At 38.4% G+C, this 26,134-nt stretch overlaps 1 long non-coding RNA gene across 1 annotated transcript; it reads left to right on the top strand.

Moving 5' to 3' along the window:
- The first annotated feature begins 13,631 nt into the window (after window positions 1–13,631).
- Window positions 13,632–24,152, top strand: LOC309666691. The gene is made up of 2 exons (XR_014267247.1): window positions 13,632–19,624; window positions 20,009–24,152. It is a non-coding gene; the product is annotated as an uncharacterized lncRNA (long non-coding RNA).
- The last annotated feature ends 1,982 nt before the right edge of the window (window positions 24,153–26,134 follow it).

Consider the following 26,134-nt stretch of genomic DNA (forward strand, 5'->3'; position numbering starts at 1 on the left):
TTTTTTCTATGTATGTATGTTTGTATTTATTTAATCATGTATATATCAGTATGGACTTCTGGTTCTTTATTTTATACTTTGGGTTATAATCCAAAACTACGTTATTTATTTTATTGCTCAAAATGTCCCAGCTTTGGTCTTTGGGAGCTCTTTCAGTTGACTCCTATGTCTCTTTGTCAGAGACCCCCACATTGTGTGTGTGGAAGGGAGTGTATGTTTTAAGCCCTTCCTTACTTTCTGGCGCACAAGATACCCCAGGCTCATTGTGTATATTCCGTGTCCCCATCCTAGAATCAGCTTTTTCTCCAAGGAGCCCTGGTTTCTTTTACTGGAGAATAAAAGATCTGGGCACCAAATTTAATAAAATATTTTTAAAGCATTCTTTTGCTGTCATTTTCTCTGTTTTGGAAACTTTGAATTATTTTTGTTATTATAAAATTTTGATGCTTTATAGTTCCAGTTTGCAAAATTCACTTTTAGTCTAACATTTCTGCCTATATTGAATATTAAGCCTTTTATTTTAAGCAAGAAATTTGCACAGTTTTATTTCTATATATCTTACTATTAAACTCAGAGTCTGAAAACTTGTGTTTTTCTACATTATGCCCATTCAATCAGTTCAAGTGGCTATTTGGTTAAGTGATGCTAAGTATCTAGGACCTTTGACTGTTTTTAAAATATTTTTAGTGAATTGACTAAATATTTTGACATCTTATAATTACAAAGTACCTAGAGAAAGTAGAGAAAAGGGCAAATATCATAAAGAATGAATATGTTTAGTTCTGTGAAAATCATCCAGTAAAAATTCATGAAGGCAGATCCTTCTAAGGTGGACTTTTCTGCATAGCTAGGTAAACCAGTAGCTAAAATTTTCACTGTAAAATTTATGAAATGTTTCTTAAGAAAATAAACAATGGAAATTTTTGTATCCAATACTAGAAGAATAAGAGAAAACATTTTCAAGGAGCGTCATTTCTATACAAAATACACTAATTACATTTTTTCCATTTATTGGTTAGAGGTCTCTTCATATAATTTATTTTTTAAAGATAGGTTTATGAAAGTTATCAGGAGTCCCAAAGCCAAGCTACACTAGCAAAACAACTTACCAACTATTCTACAGTGGGCAAGTCAATCTTTCTATGTTGTTTCGTCCTCTGTAAAATTGGTTGTAAAGATAAATTGGTTCACATATGTAAAGTACCTAACATATATATCTACATGTGTGACATACATGTATATCTACATATATAGGCATATATATGTTATATATATTTACATGTATGTACACAAAATAGGTAAATCCAAGCCCATCCAAATACTCAATAACAGTTGTCCCTTTCTTTAATAGTTTTTTCTTTTCTTTCTACATACTTTAATATTACTTTTCTTTAGGAATAGTCAATAACTTAAACATTTTGCTAATACAGACTGTACTTTACCATTCAGTCCAAGTTAGTGGAATTTTGCCGTAGTTAGTATGCTTTCTCCAAATCAATGCTGTAATGGAAATGTTTTTATATATAATATATTAATGAGTTTTTCTCTTTTGCATTTCTTAGTGTGTGACCTTTGCTCATTCTGTCCAAGGCATTAGGGTTATGTTATAGCTGGAATGCAAAAATAAAGAGGGTTTCAATATTCAGCTTTTCATATCCAAAGCAGGAGTTTTGAATTTGCAATAAGAAAATATTCCTAAAATCCAGGCTTTGTCAAAAGACTCTGCAATTTTGCAAATTGTTTTAGCTCCATGTTGACTTTGTCCACGGAAATTATCAAGTGCCAGGGATAGACGGGATTCAGGATAAGACTTGAGGGAAGACCTTGTAGCTTGGCAGGCTCACAGAGAAGGGAAGGGAGAAGTCAAGCTGTCTCCTTTGTCCTAGGGAAGATCTGCAGCAAGAGGAGAGAGACAGACAGGAAGGAAGACCCACTCCTGACCATCACTTTGCAGGCAGGAGCCGCGTCGGAAGGGGTGGTGCCTTAAAAACGCTGGAGAACCCTGGAAGCAGGGGGCCTTTGCTTTACTCCCTCTGTGGGACACCGAGTGGAGACATGGGGTGAGTGGCCCTGCAACAGCACTTGGTAGAGAGAAGTTATCTAGACCAAAGGGTCTGGTCTCCTGGCTCGCCTGGCCTATGTGTGGTGAGCAGAGGGTCCAGAAGTAATTGTGTGTCCTGGTGGGGAAAGCAAAGATCCAAAAAGGCCCAGTGGACCGACAAGATCCAGAGGTGAGGCAAAGAGGCAAATGGTCCGGTGGTGTGTGTCCACACGGTGACTCACAGGGCAAATGGGACCATCAGCAACCTGCAGTCACAAGTCCAGGGACCAGACCAGACACTGAACTGCAGAGACCAGGGAGGGTCCACGGAGGTCATCGTCTGAATCCAAAGCCCCTTCTCACCACACACCCACACACCCCTTACATGACATCATGACTGTGTCTTAGAGCTGAGGAAGGGGAAAAGAAAAATCTTAAATAATTAGCATCTTCCCAAAAGAGACTGAGTAAGCCACCCAAAACTCAGTTACAGTGAATCTGTAAATATAAAACATACTATCCAGTAGGTGAGATGGGGTGTGTGTGTGGGGGAAGTTATTGAATTTGCAACTCCACTGCAAATAGAAAAGGATTTGAATGCCGACCTTTCCCTGGCTGCTATGAGGGACGGTGGTCGGGAAGGACTTTGGAAAGTGAGGGCACTCACTGCGGGTGGTGGGGAGGGCAGCTGTGGACCATGCCACACCGGTAGGACCAGACAAGCAGCGGGCACAACTCAGCCCTGGGCCAGGAGGCCAAGCGCAGACAAGAAGCCAAGTTCAGGACAATTACAAGGTATCAGGTAGAAGAAAGCAGGAGTCGAGAGCGGCAGATTCAGCTGAGAAGTTGTTGAAGGGAAGCCGAGCGGCAGCAGAGGACCAGGTCTGAGCACGACCTCCCTACTGAGGAGACTCGGAGGTACAGTCTCCAGGAATGACAACTGGCCTAGGGCTACCTGATGTTTTCCTTAGTTACATGTATGATGCAAAAAAGCAGGTTCACTGAAAGTATGCCCTGAGTGTGACTATTAGTGGCCTGGAGAGCCTTGAATTAAAATTAAGAATCATCTTATCGCTTATATGCAGAATCTAAAAAAAAAAAAAAAATGATACAACGAACTTATTTACAAAATAGAAACATACTCACAGACGTAGAGAACAAACTTGTGGTTACCTGGGGTTGGGAGGGGAGGGATAGATTGGGAGTTTGGGACTGACATGTACATACCGCCATGTTTAATATTGGGTTGGCCAAAAAGTTCGTTCGGGGTTTTCTGTAAGAGTCCCCCAACGAACTTTTTGACCAACCCAATGTAAAATGCCTTGGGACTTCTCTGGCAGTCCAGTGGTTAAGACTTTGCCTTTCAACGCAGGGGGTGCGGGTTCGATCCCTGGTCAGGGAGCTAAGATCCCACTTGCCTCGGGCCAAAAAAACCAAAACATAAAACAGAAGCAATATTGTAACAAATTCAATAAAGACTCTAAAAATGGTCCACATCACAAATAAATATTTAAAAAAATAAAAGAAAATGCCTTTCTGTGAAAAAAAAAAAAAAGAATCATCTTGTCAGGGTAGAGAAATACAAAAAGGATAAATCATAAAGCTAAGTGGGGTCAGGATCATTCATTCATGAGAAATTTTTCTCAAAGTTTCAAATTGAGGAAAGAGAGCCTTTGCTAGAACCTGGCCAAAAAAAAAAAAAATTGCTTCAGGAATTCTGAAGGACCAGGTGACATAAATATAAATGGGTTAATTCATTCATATTTACGGCACCTGGTAGGTTCCAGGTTCTTTGTCAGGTAATAAAGGGGCCCTTGCTAACTATCCGTAGGAACACAGACAAGTCAGTGGACCTTTAAAACAAACGCACCAGGTCTTCCCTGGTGGCGCAGTGGTTGAGAGTCTGCCTGCCAATGCAGGGAACACGGGTTCGAGCCCTGGTCTGGGAAGATCCCACATGCCGCGGAGCAACCGGGCCCGTGAGCCACAACTACTGAGCCTGTGTGTCTGGAGCCTGTGCTCTGCAACAAGAGAGGCCGCGATAGTGAGAGGCCCGCGCACGGCGATGAAGAGTGGCCCCCGCTCGCCACAACTCGAGGAAGCCCACGCACAGAAATGAAGACCCAACACAGCCAAAAAAAAAAAACCGCACCATAATGGGGGCGGTATGGGAGTGCAGAGGAAGGAAGGACGGGGCGGGGGAGGAGGGGAATGGTAGTTTTTAGCCTGAAGCTGCCGGTGTGTGTCTAGTTGATCAAACATCTCCTTAGTACATATTCACGGAGGATCTGCAATGTGGGAGGTTGTCCTGGAGAGCACAGAAGTGAATGGGGGGTGCCAGAGGGGCTTCATGGTAACATCTAAGTTGACGCCTGAAGGGCTAAGCAGTGGCTAGGTGAACGAACGGGGGAAGGTGCTCCCGGCCGAGGGAACAGCGCGGGGCTAAGGCCTGGAAGGAAGAGGATTGCGCGCTGGGAGATCTGCGCATGCCTGAGCTGCGCCAGAGAAGGCGCGCAAAGGAGCGGCGCGGGATGAGGCAGGAGAGGTGAGCGGAGACCCTAAGGTGCTGGTGACGGAGTCCAGGGGAGCCGGGGGAAAAGGATGCATGCAAGATCTATTTGGCGAGGGCAGGTGACAGGGCTTGGGGACTAAGTGGACATGGAGACAGATGAAGAGGAGCTCAGAACCAGTCCAGTTTTCTGGCTTAAGCAGCCGGTGGTGCCTTTTACCTGGAGGAGCTACCCCTGAGACACTGCGAGCAGGTGCGCAGGGCGAAGGCACACGGAGTTCACCTGGGGCTTGCTGAGTTTGAAATTCCCATGAGAAGTCCGCGTGGAGCCCTGGAGAAGCAGTTGGCTCTTTGGGCCTGGGGTTCTAAAATGAGACGGAGATGCAAATTTGAAAGTGGTCAGCATAATTTAAGATGCCTGACTGTTGGAAAACAGTGTCCGTATTCCTTTCTTTGCCTCAATAGAGCTGTCTAACATGGTCTTTATTTTTCAAATTGCATATCTTAAAAACAAAGTTTCAGAGTGTATTTGAAGGAGGAATTAGGAATATAAGCTGTAATATTAACTAGGTACTTAGTAATTAAAAAAGAAATCAGTTTACTGATTTAAAATGTTGGGGTCTTTTGGTATAACATGTTTTCTAACACAATTACAAAATGCATGTTTACATTAAATTATATATTGTTCTTTATCATCTTACAGTTAAAATGCTTTAATTTCTCTAATTTCTTATTAGTGTTATTGGAGGCTGGGTATAGTTTTTTTCAAGCCACAAATCAAATTTTAATCATTTCTTACAGAATTCAATTAATTTGTGAGGTCATTTCATTTTTTAATGTTTCTTTTTTATGGTTTTATTGAGATATAATTGGCATATAACATTGTGCAAGTTTAAGATGTATGTGAGGTTATTTCTTTAGTGAGTACCTTCATCCAAGCATACATGAGCAGCAAAATTTTGAGTCTTTCATTGTCAATCAATTGGGAAATTACTAGCTTGGAACAACCTTGATTGGTGTGACTGGGGCCTTATATATAGCTGTGTAGTAACTTGTGACTTAAGCCCAGCAAGCTGACATACACTGGAAATATTTTTGATTTAAAAATGCTAATCATTGTTCGTCTCTTCACAGAACCAGGTGGGTTGAAGATCAGGTTCCAAGACTTGAGCTCTGCCTGACAACAAGGCCTGGCACGATCACTGCCTTTGCCCAAGGCTGACGCTGCTTGACTGTGAGCCCAGTGTCTACAAGGTCAGGCCCTTACTAAAACCCTGCACAACAAGCTCTGTGTTCACTGTGGGATTTTTTACTTGATGCAAGGGGAATAGTTGGGCTAGATAGAGAGCTGCCTTATGTAAATGCCTGAGAAGACAATTGTCTTGCCATGTATGAGTTTCTGTTTTATCATAATGTTACAAAACTTCCAAGGGAATTGTGACATAAACTAAGCATTTGAAATCTGTTTGCCAGATCTAAAGCATCCAGAGTTCCTGTCTGCCATACATATCCATAGCTTGGCAAAGAGACAGAGGGTGAAAACTCTGTATCAAAGCCAGTGTGTTTGTCGCTTGTGAAAGGTGAGTGTGGGCAACTATTATATGAGCATGGCATGAAAATACCATTTGGAGTTTCAACTTTAAATCCAAATGTCAGAGAAACTTTGAAATTGTTCAACTTTGTACCATTGGCAAAACTTAACCTTCTAGATCCACCAGCTGTATTCATACAACTCTAAAAACCAGGATAAAATCCCAAAAGAAAGAGAAGGGGTGAAGTTTAGTGACATATAGAAAATGTGGCTTACTTCCCAGGAAAGAGAGATTTTGTTTTTACTTTCTTACATTATCTGGGGACAAGTGATTTTTTTTTCGGTTTTCAAATTATTTATTTAAAAATAGAGTATGAAAAAGAGATGTAGAAATCTATCAGACTACATTTTGGGAAGTAATGATAAAACAGAACATTTGCAAAGCTGTAGTCATGTAGGTATACATTCAAAAATCACACAGCACTCATTGGGCTTCTCCTGGGAGTAGAATTAATGCTGAGAAAAAAATAAATGAAGGAAATAGAAGATAAGGCTCATATGTCAACATTGTTTTTACAGCTAAAACAATTGTTTGATTTAAATCTGACTTTCCTGATGCACTTATTCATATATGTGTGTATAATGTGAAATGGAATTTTGAAGTCACCCATTTGATTTAATGTAGACTGCCAGGCCGTTTAAATAGTGTTCTTGAATGAAATTTTTTAGCCTGAATTATCCAGTGTGACATTCTAGTTAATCAGATATCTTATTAATACATACTTACTGAGCGCCTACTATGTGCTCAATTGTTCCAGAGAATGCAGAGAAATGTGAACCACTGTCCCTGTCTTGGGAGACTTTATTCTCCAGCAAGATAATAACAATGTATATGTAAACAACAGTCATCTACCATTCAGGCAGGGTGTGATGAGGGCCAAACAGGTTGAAGAGAGAGTGAATATCTTTGAAGTTCAGAGGAAGAAAAGAGATCTACAGATTGTCAGGGTCTAGAAAGAATTCTGAGAGAAAAAGTTCAGGCTTCAGAGTGAAGATTTTCATTATTTAATGGAACATTATTCTATTGTGACCAAAGAGTTATCTCCTACGTGAGCCCTCAAACTTGTTTGTGTTGTATGACTATTGTGATATTGTGCATGCCATGCTGTTTAATTTTTGATGATTTTAGTCCCTAAATTCTTTCAGTTACCAATTAAAAACCAACAAAAACCGAAACAAAATGAGTCACATGACTATGTATCGCCAGATAACATATTTATATAAATTCATAGTTATAAAAACAAGTGGTACTAACAAAAGACCCTGTAATGAATACGAAATTATGTAACTCTTAATGATAATGGTACAGCTTAAATCTGAGTGGAGAAAGGTGACCAGTTGTTCTACAATTGTACATTGATGTATTTTCCTTCAGGTTTTCTTCAAATTCACAAGATCTTGTTTCTCACTTAGGAATTCATATGACCCAGAGTCACTATTTTTCATACAAACAAAATAACCACACTTTTCAATTTTCAAAGGAAGTTTCCTTTTTCTAACTCAAGAAAATCCAAATGGATCAGATTTTTCTCAGTTCTAGCCAAGTGTTCGTTTCTGGCCAAAGAGTCTGTCATAAAGGCTGAATTTGGGGGAGATTTAGCCCTAGGGGGAAAAAAAAAGAAGCAATATAAAGGAAATGATAGTGTAATTTTAAGAAGAATATTATAGCTATGGGTACGAATTTATTCTTCTAAACTGCCTCAGTATTAAGAATTGGTCTAAAACAGACAAACCCTACTAAATTTGTATTGGATGATTGCTCAGCTATTACATATGTGCAGAGAGGTGGTATAGCGTAGGGGGTTAAATGCCCAGACCCCAGACCCTAGAATCCAACTTGTCTGGCTTCAAATCCCAAACCTGCCGCATTTTTAGAACATTACCCTGGGCAGATTGCTTCAACGCTATTGTTTTCTCAACTGTAAAACAGGAATAATAACAGTGCCTGTTTCAAAAATAAATTGATACACGGAAAGCAATTAAAATTGTACCTAGCAAAGAGCAATCCCTAAGTGTCAGCCATCTCGCATTATTTTGCTTTTATATAGTGACAGCTGCAGGTATACTGTTTTTTGACTTTTCTGTCTAAAACCCCTTTTCCTTCCTCTCCTCCCGCCACCCTCATTCCCATCTCCTAGACTGTTTGTCTTTCATTTCCGTGGCCATTTTCATTGCCTAACACAGTGACTTCACAAAGGTGCTCCATAAAGATTGAATGAATGAATGAACCAAACTGCTAGTTCTTTTTTCAGTCCCCTCAGAATAATCCCTGGCCCCTGACCCTCTCCCGTAGTGGAGAGGGAGTCCTCCTTCTTGCTCCCATAAGCCCTTGTGTACGCCCCACTACTACAATTAGCACAATTAGGCTTGGTTGATCTGTATATGACTCTTTCTCTTTTTCCTTTAGGTTTCTTCAGATTCACAAGACCTTGTTTCTTACTTAGGAATTCTTTGAACCAGAATCTGTGAGCTTCTTGAGAGTAGCGGCTCTCACCTGCATCGCCTAATGCTTGGCAAATGATTGATTGATTGAATGATTGTACGAATGAATGATTGTACGAATGAATGATTGGACTCATCCCAAGTGCTCAGCAGAGGCTGGAGAGTCTCCCACCACTTGTCAACCTCCAGGAATTGTAAACACAGGCCCATGGTTCCTCTGTAGCGTGGCCTGACCCTGGGAAAGGGTGGCAGGAACCAGTAGCACAGAGCTCTGCCTGCCACCGTCTGACCACAGAATGAATATGGTCTCTGGAACTTCTTATACCTTAATTCCTTTGTTTTACAAATGAAGAAATTAAACCTAAAAAAGGTTTAACTAGCCAAGATCTCCTAGTGTATTAGAGAAACAACTGGAAATACAGTCTAGGTCTCCTGGCTTGTACTCTGTACATATTCACACAAAGAGATTTTCCATATAAGGCTTGCATGTTCCATTGAAAACATAGGAGTAACAAGTGAATGGAGGAGGGAAATAGGATAAATAAGAAATGTCCTTGTTTTTCTTATTCATTATTCTTTTTTTTAATATAAATTTATTTATTTTATTTTATTTTTGGCTGCCCTGTGTCTTTGTTGCTGCACACAGGCTTTTCTCTAGTTGCGGCTAGCGGGGGCTACTCTTCGTTGCGGTGCGCGGGCTTCTCATTGCGGTGGCTTCTCTTGTTGCGAAGCACGGGCTCTAGGCACGCAGGCTTCAGTAGTTGTGGCACTTGGGCTCAGTAGTTGTGGCTCGTGGGCTCCAGAGTGCAGACTCAGTAGCTATGGCGCACAGGCTTAGTTGCTCCCTGGCATGTGGGATCTTCCCAGACCAGGGCTCGAACCCGTGTCCCCTGCATTGGCAGACAGATTCTTAACCACTGCGCCACCAGGGAGGCCCCGCTTATTCGTTATTCTTAATAAAAAGCCTTGCTGGTTAAAATATCCTCCCGTATGAATGTTTTAACTACAAATGATCAAAGCCATATATAGCAATTACAAATAAATGTCATGGTATCCTACATTTTAGAATCTAAAAACATGTACTGCTTTTGCCTGACCAGAATCTTGTCCCCTTTCTGGTAACCACACCTCGATTTCCCTTTGGGGGTCTATGTCTTCCCAACTGCCAGCCTTCTTTGTGGTAATTTCAGGGAAGACATCCAGATCGCCCCAGTCAAGGTGTGGCCTTGTGAACTTGGTTAGGCAGATCAGACTCTCTCCCTGTGAATCTGGTTCCTGAGCAGAGTTGGCACTGAGACAGAAAATGGTGAGCACAGATTCATTCCAATAAGCTTTCTAAGGATGATGTCCATGGATTCCTCCTACCTAGATTCCTGGAACTGTTCTAGGATCTGTCCTTACCAGGATGCCTCATCAGCTTTATCTTTGATTCTGGCAACTAACCGATATCCTTCCAACAAATTTCTTTACTGTTGAAGTGGTAGAGTTTGTTTTCATTGCTTGCAACCAAACTCTACTAGTGGTTGGACTGCAAGTTGGTTTGTGTACAAACCAAACTAGCAGAAAAAGAAATGTGGAAAAGGTGTGTGTGTGTGTGTTTTCTGCTAAGTATATAACTGCACAAGAGGAAACAGACTTTGTGCTACTATATATACAAAGTGAAAACAGGCCAAATATGATTTTACCATGGAAATCTGTCTTAAGATGGCTTTGAATTTTAATTACTCAAATGAAAACTTTCCTTGCATGTTTAAAGTTGTCATACTCTTTTATAAAAACATATTATGCAATATTACAGGTTTCTCTCTACAGTATACATTTTAAATTTAGGTTCTTTGTAAACTGACATATTTCCCTTACAAGTTAATATTTTAAATAAACTCCTTTATTTATATACATAATAGTAAAACAGTAAAACATCAAATTCATAAATTAGAGAAAATAATATATAATTGTAGCTTAATTTATTCACATTTATTACATTAAGCTACAAATCCATTGCACTTTATGAATACATAGATATATGCAAAATTCTGTGTAAATCCTATGTTAATTATTTCACTATTAACTGTAGCTGTTCTTTAATTTTTTTTTTTTTTTGGCCACACCGTGAGGCATGTGGGATGTTAGTTCCCCGACCAGGGATCAAACCTGCGCCCCCTGCATTGGAAGCATGGAGTCTTAACCACTGGACTGCAGGGAAGTCCCCTGTTCTTTAATTTTTAATTTCACTTAAAAAATTAAACTAGAAAGTTCATAAAAGGTGTTCATGTAGAAAAGCATTTATGAAAAGTTTCTAAGAATTAACTTACAAGATTAATCATCTATGTTCTCTCTGAAAAATGATTATTTTTTTGGAAAAGTGTGACACAAAGGTCTTCAATAAATAACATTCAGAAATTTTTACCATCTCTCCTTTTGGTTGCGAAGTTTTAAGAGGTGTAATCTATTTAACTCTTTCTTGGGTGACTGTATATTTTGCAGGCAGAATGTTACATCAAGCACTGGAAATAATTCTGAGACAGTATTTATAATGGTAGCAAAAAATTACCTACAAATTTGCCAAAAAGTCTTTACAATGCCTATAATACACATTTTGTATAATACATATACACATATTCTAAAACTTCTTCTAATAGTTAATATATCAGCCTCTTTTGGCATACTCTTGAATTTTTAAAAATGCATACAAGGCAACACTAGTTTTTATTTCTTCCTCAATACAGGAGCTATGTACATAATATTTACAACTAAGCAGAAAGATTAAAAAGACATGAGGCTGATACCATCTCCCTTCCCTTATTTAAGGTTGCTTTCCATTGCCTTTCACACCCTGACCTGTAGAACAGGCTGAAACACTGGTCTTCAGCAAGGGTTGACTTTGACGTGATGTGTGCAATGTTGTTTAGCAAACGTTCTCTGATAACACTTAGTAAAGTGGTTTGGTGAGTTGGCAAAATCTTTAAGAAGACAGTCCTGGTTTCCTTAAATTCTGTGCTTTGTGATTTGTGGAAACTACTAGAAACGTGTGTGTGTGTGTGTGTGTGTGTGTGTGTCCATTTAGTTACATGTTTGGTGTCGCTCATTTGTGCCAGTATTCAACTGAGAGGGAACTTTAAAAAACAAAAGATTTTCTATTGTTTGTGAGATAGAAATCTTTACTTTTAAATCTAAACTACATATATTTTTTAAAATTATTTTTATTTTTATTTATTTATTTTTGGCTGCATTGGGTCTTTGTTGCTGTGCGCAGGCTTTCTCTAGTTGTGGCGAGCAGGGGCTACTCTTCGTTGCCGTGTGCGGGCTTCTCATTGCAGTGGCTTCTCTTGTTGTGGAGCACGGGCTTCAGGAGTTGTGGCACGTGGGCTCAATAGCTGTGGCTCACAAGCTCTAGAGTGCAGGCTCAGTAGTTGTGGCGAATGGACTTAGTTGCTCCGCGGCATGTGGGATCTTCCTGGACCAGGGCTCGAACCCGTGTCCCCTGTATTGGCAGGCTGATTCTTAACCACTGCACCATCAGGGAAGCCCCTGTAAACTATATTTTAAGATTTGGAAAAAAAATATCCACCAAACTATTAATTCATGGTTACACTGGTGGAAGAATGTTTTAGCGAAGGAAAGAGCAATGGTCAGGAAGGGGAGAAAAAGAAAGGAGATTTTTATTTTTAACTCAAGATTTTTTCTTTTTTTTGGTTTTTCAGTAATTTCTTTTTCATTTTGCATTTCTTTTTTTAAATTGAAGTATAGATGACATACCATATTATATTCATTTCAGGTGTAGAACATAGTGATTTGGCATTTATATACATTATGAATGGTTCACCACAATAGTCTAGTAACCATCTGTCACCATACAAATTACAATATTATTGACTACATTCCCTATGCTGTACATTACATACTTATTTATTTTATAATTGGAAGTTTGTGCCCCTTAATCCCCTTCACACTTTTCACCCACCCCCACCACCCAGCTCGACTCTGGCAATAGCAGTTTGTTCTCTATATCTATGGATCTATTTCTGTTTTGTTTTGTTTGTTCATTTGTTTGTTTTTTAGATTCCACATATAAGTGAGAATATACAGTAGTTGTCTTTTTCTGACTTATTACACTTAGCATAATACCATCTAGATCCATCCGTATTGTCACAGATGACAGTATTTCATTCTTTTTATGGCTGAGTAATATTCCGTTGTATATGTATATCACATCTTTATCCATTCATCTATTGATGGACACTTAGGTTGCTTCCACATCTTGGCTATTGTAACTAATGCTGCAATAAACATAGGGGGGCATATATGTTTTTGAATTGATGTTTTGGTTTTCTTTGGATAAATACTCAAAAGAGGAATTGCTGGATTATATGGTAGTTCTATTTTTAATCTTTTGAGGAACCTACATACTGTTTCCATAGTGGCTACACCAGTTTACATTCCCACCAATAGTGTTTAAGTGTTCCCTTATCTCCACATTCTTGCCAACCCTTGCTATTTCTTATGTTTGATAATAGCCATTCTAACAGGTATGAGGTGATATCTTACTGTTGCTTCAATTTGCATTTCCCATATGATTAATGATGTTGAGCATATTTTCATGTATCTATTGCTCACCTGTAAGTCTTCCTTGGAAAAATATCTATCAGATCCTCTGCACATTTTTTAACCAGGTTGTTGGTTTTTGTTTTGTTTTTTTAATATTGAGATGTGTGAGTTCTTTATATATTTTGGATATCAACCCTTTATTGGATATATCATCATTTGCAAATATTTTTTCCCATTAAGATGGTTGCCTTTTCATTTTGCTGATGATTTTCTTTTGTGTGCAAGAGCTTTTTAGTCTGATGTAGTCCCACTTGTTTATTTTTGCTTTTGTTGCCCTTGCCTGAGGAGACAGATACCCCCAAAATATTTCTAAGATCAGTGTCAAAGTTTTTTTCTATGTTTTTTTCTAGAAGTTTTATGGTGTCAAGGTCTTACATTTAAGTCTTTAATCCATGATATGGTGTAAGAAAGTGGTTCTTTCGCATGTAGCTCACTAATTTTCCCAACACCATTTATTGAAGAGGCTTTTTCCCCATTGAATATTCTTGGCTCCTTTATAATAGGTTGACCATAAAAGCATGGGTTTATTTCTGGGCTCTCCCCTCTGTTCCATTTATCTCTGTGTCTGTTTTTGTGCCAGTACCATACAATTTTGATTGCTATAGTTATTTAGTATAGTTTGAAATCAGGGAGCATAATATCTCCAGCTTTGTTTCTTTCTTAGGATTGCTTTGGTTTTTCGGGGTCTTTAGGAGTTCCATATGAATTTTAGGATTATTTGTTCTAGTTCTGTGAAAAATGCTATTTGTTATATTGATAAGGATTGTGTTTATCTGTAGATGCTTTGGGTACTATGGACACTTTAATAATATTAATTCTTCTAATCAATGAGCATGGATATCCCTCTGTTTATTTGTGTCATCTTCAATTTCTTTCATCAATATATTATAGTTTTCAATGTACAGTTCTTTCACTTCCTTAGTTAAATTTATTCCTAGTATTTTATTCTTTTTGATGCAATTGTAAAGGGAATTGTTTCTTAATTTCTCTTTGTGACAGTTTGTTATTAGTATATAGAAATACAACAGATTTCTGCATATTAATTTTTTATTCTGCAACTTTACTGAATTTATTAATTCTAATAGTATTTTGGTGGAGTCTTTAGGGTTTTCTATATATCATATCATGTCATCTGCAAAAACACTGTCATTGACTGTTTTACTTTTCCTTTCCAATTTGAATGCCTTTTATTTCTTTTTTCATGTCTGATTGCTGGGGCTAGGACTTCCAATACTATGTTGAATAAGTGGCAAAAGTGGGCATCTTTGTCTTATTCCTGATCTTAGAGGAAAAGTTGTCAGCTTTTCTTTATTGGATAATATGTTACCTGTGGGTGTGTCACCTATAGTGTTTATTATGTTATGTTCCCTCTATACCCACTTTGTTGAGAGTTTTTAGCATAGATGAATGTTGGATTTTGTCAAATGTTTTTTCTGCATCTGTTGAGATGATCATATGATTTTTATCTTTCATCTTATTAGTATGGTGTATCACACTGATTGATTTGAGGATACTGAACCATCCTTACATCCCTGGGATAAATCCCACTTGGTCATGGTTTATGATCCTTTTAATGTATTGTTGAATTCAGTTTGCTAGTATGTTGTTGAAGATCTTTGCATCTATGTTCATCAGTGATATAGGCCTATAATTTTTTTGTAGTGTCTTTGTCTGGTTTTGGTAACAAGGTAATGCTGCACTTATAGAACCAATTTAGGAGTGTTCCTTCCTTTCAATTTTTTTTTTGAAATTGAGTGGGAATAGTATTAACTCTTCTTTAAATGTTTGGTAGACTTCACCTGTGAAGCTGTTTGGTTCTGGCCTTTTTTTTGTTGGGGAATCTTTTGATTACTGATTCAATTTCACTGTTGATAATTGGTCTGTTCAGGTTTTCTAATTATTCCAGATTCAGGCTTGAGAGATTGTGTATCTCGAGGAACTTATTCATTTCTTTTAGGTTGTCCAATTTGTTGGCATATAATTGTTCATAGTAATTTTTATGATCATTTGTATTTCTGCAGTGTCATTAGTAATTTCTCTTTCATTTCTGATTTTGTTTATTTGGGACTTTTCTCTTTTTTTCTTGATGAGTCTGGCTAGAGATTTATCAATTCTGTTTATCTTTTCAAAGAACTAGCTCCTAGTTTCACTGATCTTTTCGATTTTTTTCGTCTCTTTTTCATTTCTTTCTGCTCTGATCTTTATTATTTCCTTCCTTCTACTAACTTTGAGCTTTGTTTGTTCTTTTCCTAGTTCCTTTAGGTGTAATGTTAGATTGTTTATTTGAGATTTTTCTTATTTTTTGAGGTAGGCCTCTGTTGCTATAAACTTTCCTCTTAGAATTGCTTTTGCTGTGTCCTTTAGATTTTTGTACATTGTATTTCGATTTCATTTTTCTCAAGGTATTTTTTGATTTCCTCTTTGGTTTTTTTGTTGACCAATTGATTGTTTGGAAGCATGTTTTTTTTTTAGCCTCCAATTTTTTGTGTTTTTTCCATTTTTCTTCTTGTAATTGATTTCTGGTTTCAAATCGTTGTGTTTGGAAAGGATGCTTGATAAGAATTCAGTCATTTAAAATTTATTGAGACTTGTTTTGTGGCCTAGCGTGTGATCTATCTTGGAGAATGTTCCATGTGCATTTGAAAAGAATGTGTATTCTACTTTTTGGATGGAATGTTCTGTATAAATTTATTAAGTTCTTCTGATCTAATGTGTTGTTTAAGGCCTATGTTTCCTTAGTGATTTTCTATCTGGTTGATCTATCCATTTATCCATGATCTGTCTACTATTATTGTATTACTGTAATTTCTCCCTTTATGTCTGTTAGTATTTGCTTTATATATTAGGTGATCCTATGTTAGGTGCATAAATATTTATTAATGTTATATCTCTTCTTGGATTGACCCCTTTATCATTATGTAATGCCCCCTTTGTCTTTTGCTGTAGTCTTTGTTTTAAAGTCTATTTTGTCTGATGTAAGTACTGCTACTCCAGCTTTCTTTCTGTTCTATTTACATGGACTATATATTTCCATCCTTTCACTTTCAGTCTGTGTATATCTTTAGATCTGAAGTGAGTCTCTTGTAGTCAGCATATAGATGGGTCTTGGTTTTTTTAAATCCTTTTATCTACCCTGTCTTTTGATTGGAGCATTTAGTCCTTTTCCATTTAAAGTGATTATTGATAGGTATGTACTTATTGCCATTTTGTTAACGGTTTTCTAGTTGTTTTTGTAGTTCTTCTCTGTTCCTTTCTTCTTCTTTTAGTCTCTTCCCTTGTGATTTGATGATTTTCTTTAGTGTTGAGTTTGGATTTCTTTCTTTTTATTTTTTTGTGTATCTATTTTAGGTTTTTGGTTTGTGGTTACCATGAGGCTTATGTATACTGACCTATATATACTAGATAGTTTTAAGCTGATAGTCGCTTCAGTTTGAATGCATCCCAAAAGTAGTAAATTTTTACTTCTCCTCCACCTTTTATGTTTTTGACATCATATATTACATCTTTTTACTTTGTGTGTCCCTTAAGTACTTAGTGTAGTTGTAGTTGATTTTACAACGTTTGTCTTTTAACCTTCATCATAGTTTTCTAAGTGGCTGATCTATTGCCTTTATATTTGCCTTTACCAGTGAGAGTATTTCGCTCGTATATTTTTGTATTTCTAGTTATAATCTTTTCTTTTCCACTTAAAGAAAACCCTTTAACGTTTCTTGTAAGGCCAGAATAGTGGTAATAAACTCTTTTGGTTTTACTTGTCTGTAAAACATTTTATCTCTCCTTCAATTCTGAATGATAACCTTGCCAGGTAAAGTATTTTTGGTTGTAGGTTTTTTCCTTTTAGCACTTTAAATATGTCATGCCACTCCCTTCTGGCCTGTGAAGTTTCTGCTAAAAAATCAGCTGATAGACTTATGGAAGTTCCCTTGTATGTGCTAGTTGTTATTCTCTTGCTGCCTTTAAAATTTTCTTTTTATCTTTACCTTGTGCCATTTTAATTATGATGTGTCTTGGTGTAGACCTCTTTGGCTTCATCATGTTTGGGACTCTCTGTGTTTCCTGGAGCTGGATATCTCGTTGCTCCCCTACATTAGGGAAGTTTTCAACCATGATTTTTTAAATAAATGTTCTACCCTTTCTCTCTTTTCTCTTCTGGGACCCTCATATTGTGAATGTTAGTATGTTTTATGTTGTCCCTGATGTTCCTTAAACTATCCTCATTTTTAAAAAATCCTTTGTCTTTTTTTTCTCTTCAGCTTGTGTAATTTTGACTACTCTGTCTTCCAGATCACTGATATGCTCTTTTGTATCATCTAATCTACCATTGATTCTCTCTAGTGTATTTTTCATTTCAGTTATTGCATTCTTTAGCCCTGATTGGTTATATATATAAATTTTTTCTAACTCTTTGTTGAAGTTCTTACTGTATTCATCTATTCTTCTCCCAAGTTTGGTGAGCACCATTATCATCATTACTTTGAACTCTTCATTGGGTAGATTGCTTATCTCCATTTTGTTTAGCTCTTTTTTGAGGTTTTTGGCCGTTTTTGTTCATTTGAAATGTATTCCTCTGTCCTCATTTTGCCTAATTCCCTGTGTTATTTCTATGTCCTAAGTAGGTCTTTTATGCCTCCTGATCTCGGAGAAGTAGCCTTATGTAGGAGATGTCCTATGGAGTCCAGCAGCATGGTACCCTCTAGCCACCATAGCCACATGCTCCAGGGGTGTCTCCTATGTGGACTGTGTGCATCCTTCTATTGTAATGAGGCTGAGTGCTCTAGGTGTGCTGATAGGTGGGGCTGGTCCCTGCCCAGCTAGCGGCAAGGCCCGATGACATCTGACTGCTGTGGGTACACTGGTGGGTGAGGCAGGCCCCTGGCACTAATAGGCTAGAGGAAGGATTTCAAAATGTCTCCCACCAGCGCTGGTATCAGTGTGGTAGAATGAAATTCCCCCCAAATGGTTGCCACTAGCATCTCAGTCCCCAGGAGGTTTCCCAGCTGCCTCCTGCCTGTCTGGGAGGCTCTCCAAGATCAGCAAGTAGGTCCGACCCAGGTGCCATTCAAACTGGTGCCTCTGTGCTGGGACTTGGAGCGAATGTTTTTGTGTATGCCCTTTAAGAGCAGAATCTCAGTTTCTTACAGCCTTCCAGCTCTCCTGAATGTAAGCTCCATTGGTTCTCAAAGTCAGACATTTGGGTACTCAACTTCCCAGTTCAGGACTCTTGGGCTGGTGAGCCTGATGTGGGGCTCAGACCCCTCCCTCCTTGGGGAGGACCTCCGTGGTCGGGATAGCCTTCCAGCTTATGGGTCGCCACACCAGGAGGGTGGGTCCTGACTAGATTACATCTCCACCGCTCCTACTCATTTCATGGTGGTTCCTTCTTTATATCTTTAGTTGTGGGAAATCTTTTCTGCTAGATTTCAGGTTGTTCTCAGAAATAGTTGCTCTGCTGGAAGAGGTAAGCTCGGGCTCTTCCTACTCCATCATCTTGATCCCTCTTCTAACTCAAGATTTTTATTTTAAACTATATTGTTTGGATTTTTATAACAAGCATACACTACCTTTATAATTAAAAAATAAATGTGAAAGTGTTTAAAATTTTATTAATATTGTAAAACAAAACCCTATAAAAACCAGAAAAATGTATATTTCTCATTCATTCTTATTGCTTTTGAAGTTTGATTTTTAAATTTTGATTAAGGTCTTTACAGTCATTTCTACAAAAATGTTTAGTATTATTATTAACAATAATGGTGATAGCAGTAGCTGCCAGGGCTTGGCTTAAGTACTTTACATTTATTATTTATTTCATTCTCATAAAATCCTATCAGTAGAGGCAGAGCTAGGTATGGTGGGGTTTGAAGTTTATATGATTGGGGTAGGAAAATAATGCAAAATTACCAGGGCCCTTCACAGGGCCTTGGAAAGGAATCTGAGCAAATAAGAGGCCTTGAAGCCAAGCTTCTTAGGCTTCCTAAGAAATCCACCTCTACTTATCATTCATGAATTAGCTTCATTATACATGCAATAAACTGAGGCCTAGAAAAATGACTTACCTAAAGTCATACACCTAGCACATGGCTGAGCAAGCTAATTGCAGTATTTTATTATTCTAATAGAATTATCCATATCTCAGCAATTTTTGACCTGAAGTATTTCCAATGGAGAGTTGGAGAGAGAACTCAACTCCTGCCCAGCTCTGAATGCTACAGATCTCTGCTCCCTTCATTACTCAGCAAGAGGAGTTGAGGAAAAAGAGGGAAACACTGGAGGAAAGGAGGGAAGGGAACAGGAGGAGCCAGAGGTTGTTCCATTGAGGAAGGAAAAGGTCAGAGAAGAACAAGCAATGTCTAGACCCATAAGCCCCTGCCTTCAAGGCTGTCTGTGGGCTACCATGAGCTTGCTGAAAAAGGAATGAGGGGACATGAGTCAAAATGTCTGAAGCGGGCTTCCCTGGTGGTGCAGTGGTTGAGAGTCTGCCTGCCGGTGCAGGGGACATGGGTTCGAGCCCTGGTCCGGGAGGATCCCACATGCCGCGGAGCAACTGGGCCCGTGAGCCACAATTACTGAGCCTGCGCGTCTGGAGCCTGTGAGCCACAACTACTGAGCCTGCGCGTCTGGCGCCTGTGCTCCGCAACAAGAGAGGCCGCGATAGTGAAAGGCCCGCGCACCGCGATGAAGAGTGGCCCCCGCTTGCCGCAACTAGAGAAAGCCCTCGCACAGAAACGAAGACCCAACACAGCCAAAAATAAAATAAATAAATAAAATTTTTTAAAAAAAACAAAAACTGCTTAAAAAAAAAAATTAAAAAAAAAAAAAGGTCTGAAGCAACAAGGTTGGTTCTAGGTTGAGATACACTCAATGATGACTTAGATGGGTAGGACAGAATGGGAGATGGCCATGTTAGCTAACAGCATTATCATTATTAGGCCAAGGGACAGAAAAGAAGTGAAAGAGAGCCCTAAAATAAGGCTTCGAGCAGAAGATTGAAATAGCTGATACAGTGCTTGCCTCCACGAGAAGCAAAAAGATTTGCACTTGGAAGAAATCAGATCTCCCAAAAAAATGTAAGTGGAAAGAAAGTATATTGGACAGGTTTCAATCTAATTTGAAGAGTTGCATATTTTCAATCCTACAGTGCTGATAAAGGAAATTAGGTTTGGGGGTGATCCTTTAGGGCTAGCGATTTGGAGGCGGCCTTGAAAGAGCTGCCAGGGGACTCAATGCTCTTTAACTGCTATTCATCCTTAGGTCCTTCACGAAGCCTGGCGTGGTACCTTTAACAGAATAGGTCTTCGGTGAGAGAGTTTGAACAAATGAATCAATAAGTGGAGCTCACCAGAGAGAATAACCTTGAGCTGCCAGAAAAGTAAACTTTCCTAAGACTAAAAACTTTTCCTTCCCTCCGCCTTCCTATTTCCACCTCCCCCTAAAAAACCCCTTCCTTCTAGGAAGTCACTGCATGTGGCCAAGGTCCCCAAGTAAACTCATAAAGGTAGTTATTTCTCTCTAAGTCTAAAACGTATAAAATAACTCCATAGGAATAGAAGGACCAATGGCAAAGAGATCTCCAGAAATAACTCAATTTATAAGTATGTATGAATTAGTTATTCTGCACATATGCTCCCAGATAACTTGTGCTACTCTAAAGTTCTTGGTCATCATCCCACACTGGGTCCTCAGTATTTCTCAGCAATCCTACTAGATCTTTTGTATTTGCCACAGGCTTTTTCTTATTCCCACAGCAGTCAATCACCGAGTCTTATCAATGTTAACTCATAAATATCTCTCCAAACCATTTGATTTCATACATTCCCAGTGTTCTTCCGGAGTTTGGACCACCATCTCTTCCCTTCTTGATTACAGCACTAAATTCCTAACAGGCTTGCCTACCTTTCCTACCATTCTTCTTCTTCTGCATTCCAGTAATCATCTCGGTCTTCTCTCGACTTCTAAAACAGGCCACATTCTCCTCCTCCACGTTTTTCCACAGATCATCCTTTTCCCTGAAACAATTTTTTCTCTCCACTCTCCGTCTCGACAATATCTGCTTATGCTGCAGGTTTCCAGTTAATATCCTGTTTTAGTGAGTTGTTCCCAGATTCATAAGACAGGCTAGGTCCCCTTCCTGTACGTTCTATCATAATAATCAATTCACTTTATCGCATTTATTTGTTGAATGTATCTTCCCTGTAAATTCTTTGAGGGCAGATACAGAGGTCTTATCTTCTTCACTCCTGTGCTCTCAGCTCCCCAAGTTGTACCCCAGGAATCTACAGGCTTCTAAGTCTCTATACTTTCCCTACCAAAGCCCAGGGAATCTTTATCTAGTCTGGGAGGGGTTGAGAAAACTTCTCTTCTTACACTTTCTACCTTCTTCCAAATATTTTGTCTTTGCCAAGGCCAAAGTTTTTGAAACTCAAAAGCAAAGAATTGATCCCTTTGTTCCCTGCATTCTGCTGTTTCATCCTTCTGCCGAGCCAATGGCAGAAAAGTATGGGGTATAGGAATGTGTACGTGGGCGAGGGGACCAGTCAAATGTTATCTCAACTGTCAGTCCACCTCACATTCATAGCCAGCACCTGCCCCAAAGATGACACCTGTTCTCCATGATTTCTGGATCCTGTGCTGCACTGCCTAGATTCCCACTCCATGACTAAAGGTCTTATTCACTGGGGAGACGGGAATTTTGCCTGCTGACAGCTATCAGCTTGCAGCTTTCTCTGGGAATTGCCCTCAGCTGTAGAGAGCTTCCTTGCCTAGGTTCAAACCGCTTCCCTTCGAAATCTCATATCCAGTATAAAGAAGGGGCCCTTCTCCTGACCTAATCCCAGGAGTTGGCTGAAGTCCTGTGACTGCATTACAGCCCATCTTCTTCGTGCCATCTGGCCTCCTTCCCTTCCCCCATTGGTGTCAATCCCAAGACCACTTCCCATAAATTTTCTGCACGCAAATCTCTATCTCAGAATCTACTTCCTGGGGGACTTATCCTGCAACAGACACCTTTAGACTCCTTCTATCTGTCATTATATATATATTTTTTCATCCATCTATCTCTCAGTTCCAAACACCTAAAAGTGGTGGGGGGAGTTTAGGTTGTTTGGAATCTTCTCTCAAACAAGTCACGTGGGAAAAGAACTATAGCTTATTTCTGTTCATTTTAGGTTTTGGATACAGTCAATGGGATACTATTGCAAGGGGAGGGAAAAGGTAGGGGAGAAAAAATTTTGCATATTTACTTCTTCCTAGATTGCACTGAGGAGGATTTTATGTAGATATATTGGGAGAACCTGTAGAATTAAAAATAAGAAAGAAGTGTAAATGAAAGTTGCTGACAACTTTTAAGTACAAATTATAAAATCTTATAAAGTTCTCGAAAAACCAAAATAACAAGTCATCTTGAAGAGTAGAGCTGATGTATATATGCAGATTGGGAAATACCATATGCCAGGACTTTTAGTGTCAACTGCTTTTCACTGGAAAACTGAAGAGAATCAAGTTGAAGAAAAGGTAAGACTAAAAGAGACAACTTTCATTGTGTTTTTAGGTGTAAAGCAATAATAATATTATTTTTTTCCTGAGAGTTGGAAGGATCTTAGAAGTCACAGTCTGTAAAGTTCTGGCCAGTGCAGGCATATCTTCAGGGAGTTATTTTACTTTTGCTTAGGATACACAAATATAATATTAATTTTATATTTTCCTGTTTTGAAGTTTAATAATAATCTTTGCTAAATATTAACTTGAGGCTATATGCACTACATTGCTTTTTCTTATTCCTTAATTGCATTAATATTGATGCTTTTACCTATCTTCTATTTAATCTTGCCCCTGGGATCTATTACATTTAGTTAGCACAGAGTGTCTAAAGGAGATACATTGATTTACTTTGGTTTGCCCTCAAACTCATACTACACTTAACCCATCCATGTTCATGATAATTCAGGTTTTCCCTCTTTGCTGAAAAACTACAAAACAGAGGTGGACAGTGTCCAAGTAATGTCGTATAACAACTATCTTGAGCATTGCCTCATTCTGGATGGCAAAATTTAATAAGTAATTCGCCTAAATTCCCATGGCTGGAGAGTTATCCTAAGTCATATCTGATTTTTTTAGCCACTCTTTCATAACTTTTAAAGCTTTTCACTTCAGGTCTTGACTGACTTCTCCCAAAACAGCCTCTGTGCCCTTAACTTTCCCTCTGTGTTTAAGTAACTCAATTCCATGGCTTTTCCTTCTTTCCACATAAAAATGCTCCGCACTCCTTCCCACAGCACGCTGTCTTTCCTTCCCCAGCCTTCTCTCGCCACTCAGCACTTTATCTTTGTTATCTCCTAGACCTTGCAAACTGGATGACTAGCTGCCAAATAAAATCACAGGAGGAAAAGATAAAGCATCTCATCTTTCTCTCTTTAAGCCTTTGCTCCCTTCCACTTCCTCGTCCGGGAGTATTCAAGTTCTCCAGTTTCCCCAGGCAGGCCCGGTGCTAAAAATAGCGCACTCTGCGTGATGTCGCTGGTGGCATTTCCTGGGGTAGGAGAGTCCGAGTAAAAACAACTGGTGAGATGAGATGATCAAATTCTGAAGCGAGTCTGGGGACACCCTATACCTCTCCCCGCACCCACTGCTGGGACGCTGAGACTTCCGTAGGAATTGGTTCATGGTCGCTCTGGGATGGATCAGATCAAAAGGAACTAGCGTGTTTCTTCTTCTCAGATGAGAGGGGCGTAACTTATCATTGTTTCAAGGGCATAAAGCAAGTGTAATCGTAGAAATGTAATTCAGGCCTGTCTGTCCACCATACCGTTGTTCCAACTAAGCGGAGAAGTTTGATGAGAAGGAAATGTTAATTGAACCGCTAACGTTTAAAACACATAATTAAACTCCTTGCAAATTTTTTCACATGCCTACATAATGTTTTAGGGGCCATTTTAAAAGGAAGATTCCATTAAAAAAAAAAAAAGAAAGACTTCATAACAGGACAAAGATGGAAATGAAATGATAAAAAGAAAATATATGTAAATCCATACACTCCCCAGCTCTCTGTTATTATGAAATACACTTTTTCTACAAAAAAAAAGCTATATCATTTTTTTCTGATTATAGTAATAATACATGTTTACTTCTAAAAATTCAATCTGATATTGAAGAAGAAAGTAAAAATTACACAAAATCACCCATACTGAGAAAACCAGATTGTATGTGTATGCATAACAATCCTTTTATGCATACACACCTAGGCCAAAGCCCCTCAGTTCATATCCCTCCCCACTGGGGATTCAGAAATGTGGCCAGTTGGGGCCAATGAGGTGTGAGAAGAAACTTGCCGAAAGGTTTTATCCTCACTCTAAGAATGGACCATTGGAAGAAATTGGCTCTTTTTCTCCTGGCCATTGTCAAGTATAGATGCTGCTTCCAGAGAAACTGCTGTAGCCATCTTGATACCAGCCTTGAGAAAGCCAATTCAAAAAAGTGGGTAAAGACGGGAGAATCACAGAGAATGATTCTGATAAAGACACTGGGTCGAGGTACCCTACCTCTGGACTTCCCGGCATGTGAGCCTATAAATTCCCTTATTGTTTGTATGAGTTTGATTTCTTGGTACTTGAAGCTGAATGCATCCTAACTAAGACAGGCATATTTTGCCGTAAGAAAAAGTTTATTTATATAAGGTCAATCATGTATTTTCTTAATAATTTCTGGGTTACTAACTTGCTTTAAAAAGAATCCTCAACATACAGGTTATATATATATATATATACAGTCTAAATTTTATCTTTTTAAAATTTTATGTATTTTTTATTTTTTAACCTTTATGACTAATGCAATGTCTTTAGATATTATATAACATCAGCTCTGCCAAAGATGTCTTGATCTCAGACTTTTAGCCTCCAGAACTGTGAGAAAATAATTCTTTTGTTTAAGCCTCCCAGTCTGTGGTACTTTGTTATGGCACCCCTAGCAAACTATCAATAATATATCCACTCTCACCCTCAAGCCCAAGCAATCAATGATCCATATAGTATCATTATAACTTTGATCTTTCTTGAATTTTATATAAATAGAACCACACAGTATGTAACATTTAGCATTTGACTCTTTTTACTTATAATGTTTTTGAGATTCATCCATGTTGTTGCTGTATTCATATTTTATTCCTTTTTAATGATGAAGAGTTTTCCATAGTATGAATATATCACAATGTCTTTATTCATCTCCCTGTAGATATGGCCATTATGAAATAATGCCCCTGTGAACACTGATGTATGTTCATGTGTGAGCATATTTCACTTCGAAAAATACCTAGAAGTGGGATTGCTAGATTCTATGATAAATATACTATTAATCTTATGAAATACTGCCAATCTGTTTTCAGAAGTAGGTATCTGTATCATTTTGCATTCCCACATCAAGACATAAGAATTACTATTGCTTCCCATTCTTGTAAACACTAGATGTATCAGATATTTTATCTTTATTCTGGTGGGTATGTTGGGATATGTGATTGTGATTTTGATTTGAATTTTTCTGATGAACTGTTATATCGACCATCATTTCATGTGCTTATTTGCCAGCCTTATATCTTATATTATGAAGTATTCAAATTGTTTGCTCTTTTCAGATTAGGTTGTTCATTTTCTTATTACTGAGTTTTGAAATTTCTTTATATATTCTGCATACAGGTTCTTTATCCAGGATGCATTTTTCTTTCTTTTTCTTTCTTTTTTTTTTTTTGCAAATGAATTGGAGAGTACACAAGTGGAAACAGAAATGCTACTTAAAAGGTAAATGCAGTGGTCAAGGTAAAATATCTTGTGTTTGTCTAAGAAAATGGTTAAGGAGATGAGACGTGAATTGGTTTGAAGGATATTAATAGGTAAAATCAATAGGATTTAGTGATTAGGAATGTGGTCAGAGGGAAGAAGTAATTGTTGAGGATATTTTTAAT

This window comes from Balaenoptera physalus, assembly GCF_965194825.1.
Source record: "Balaenoptera physalus genome assembly, chromosome: 9".
Classification (NCBI taxonomy): domain Eukaryota; kingdom Metazoa; phylum Chordata; class Mammalia; order Artiodactyla; family Balaenopteridae; genus Balaenoptera; species Balaenoptera physalus.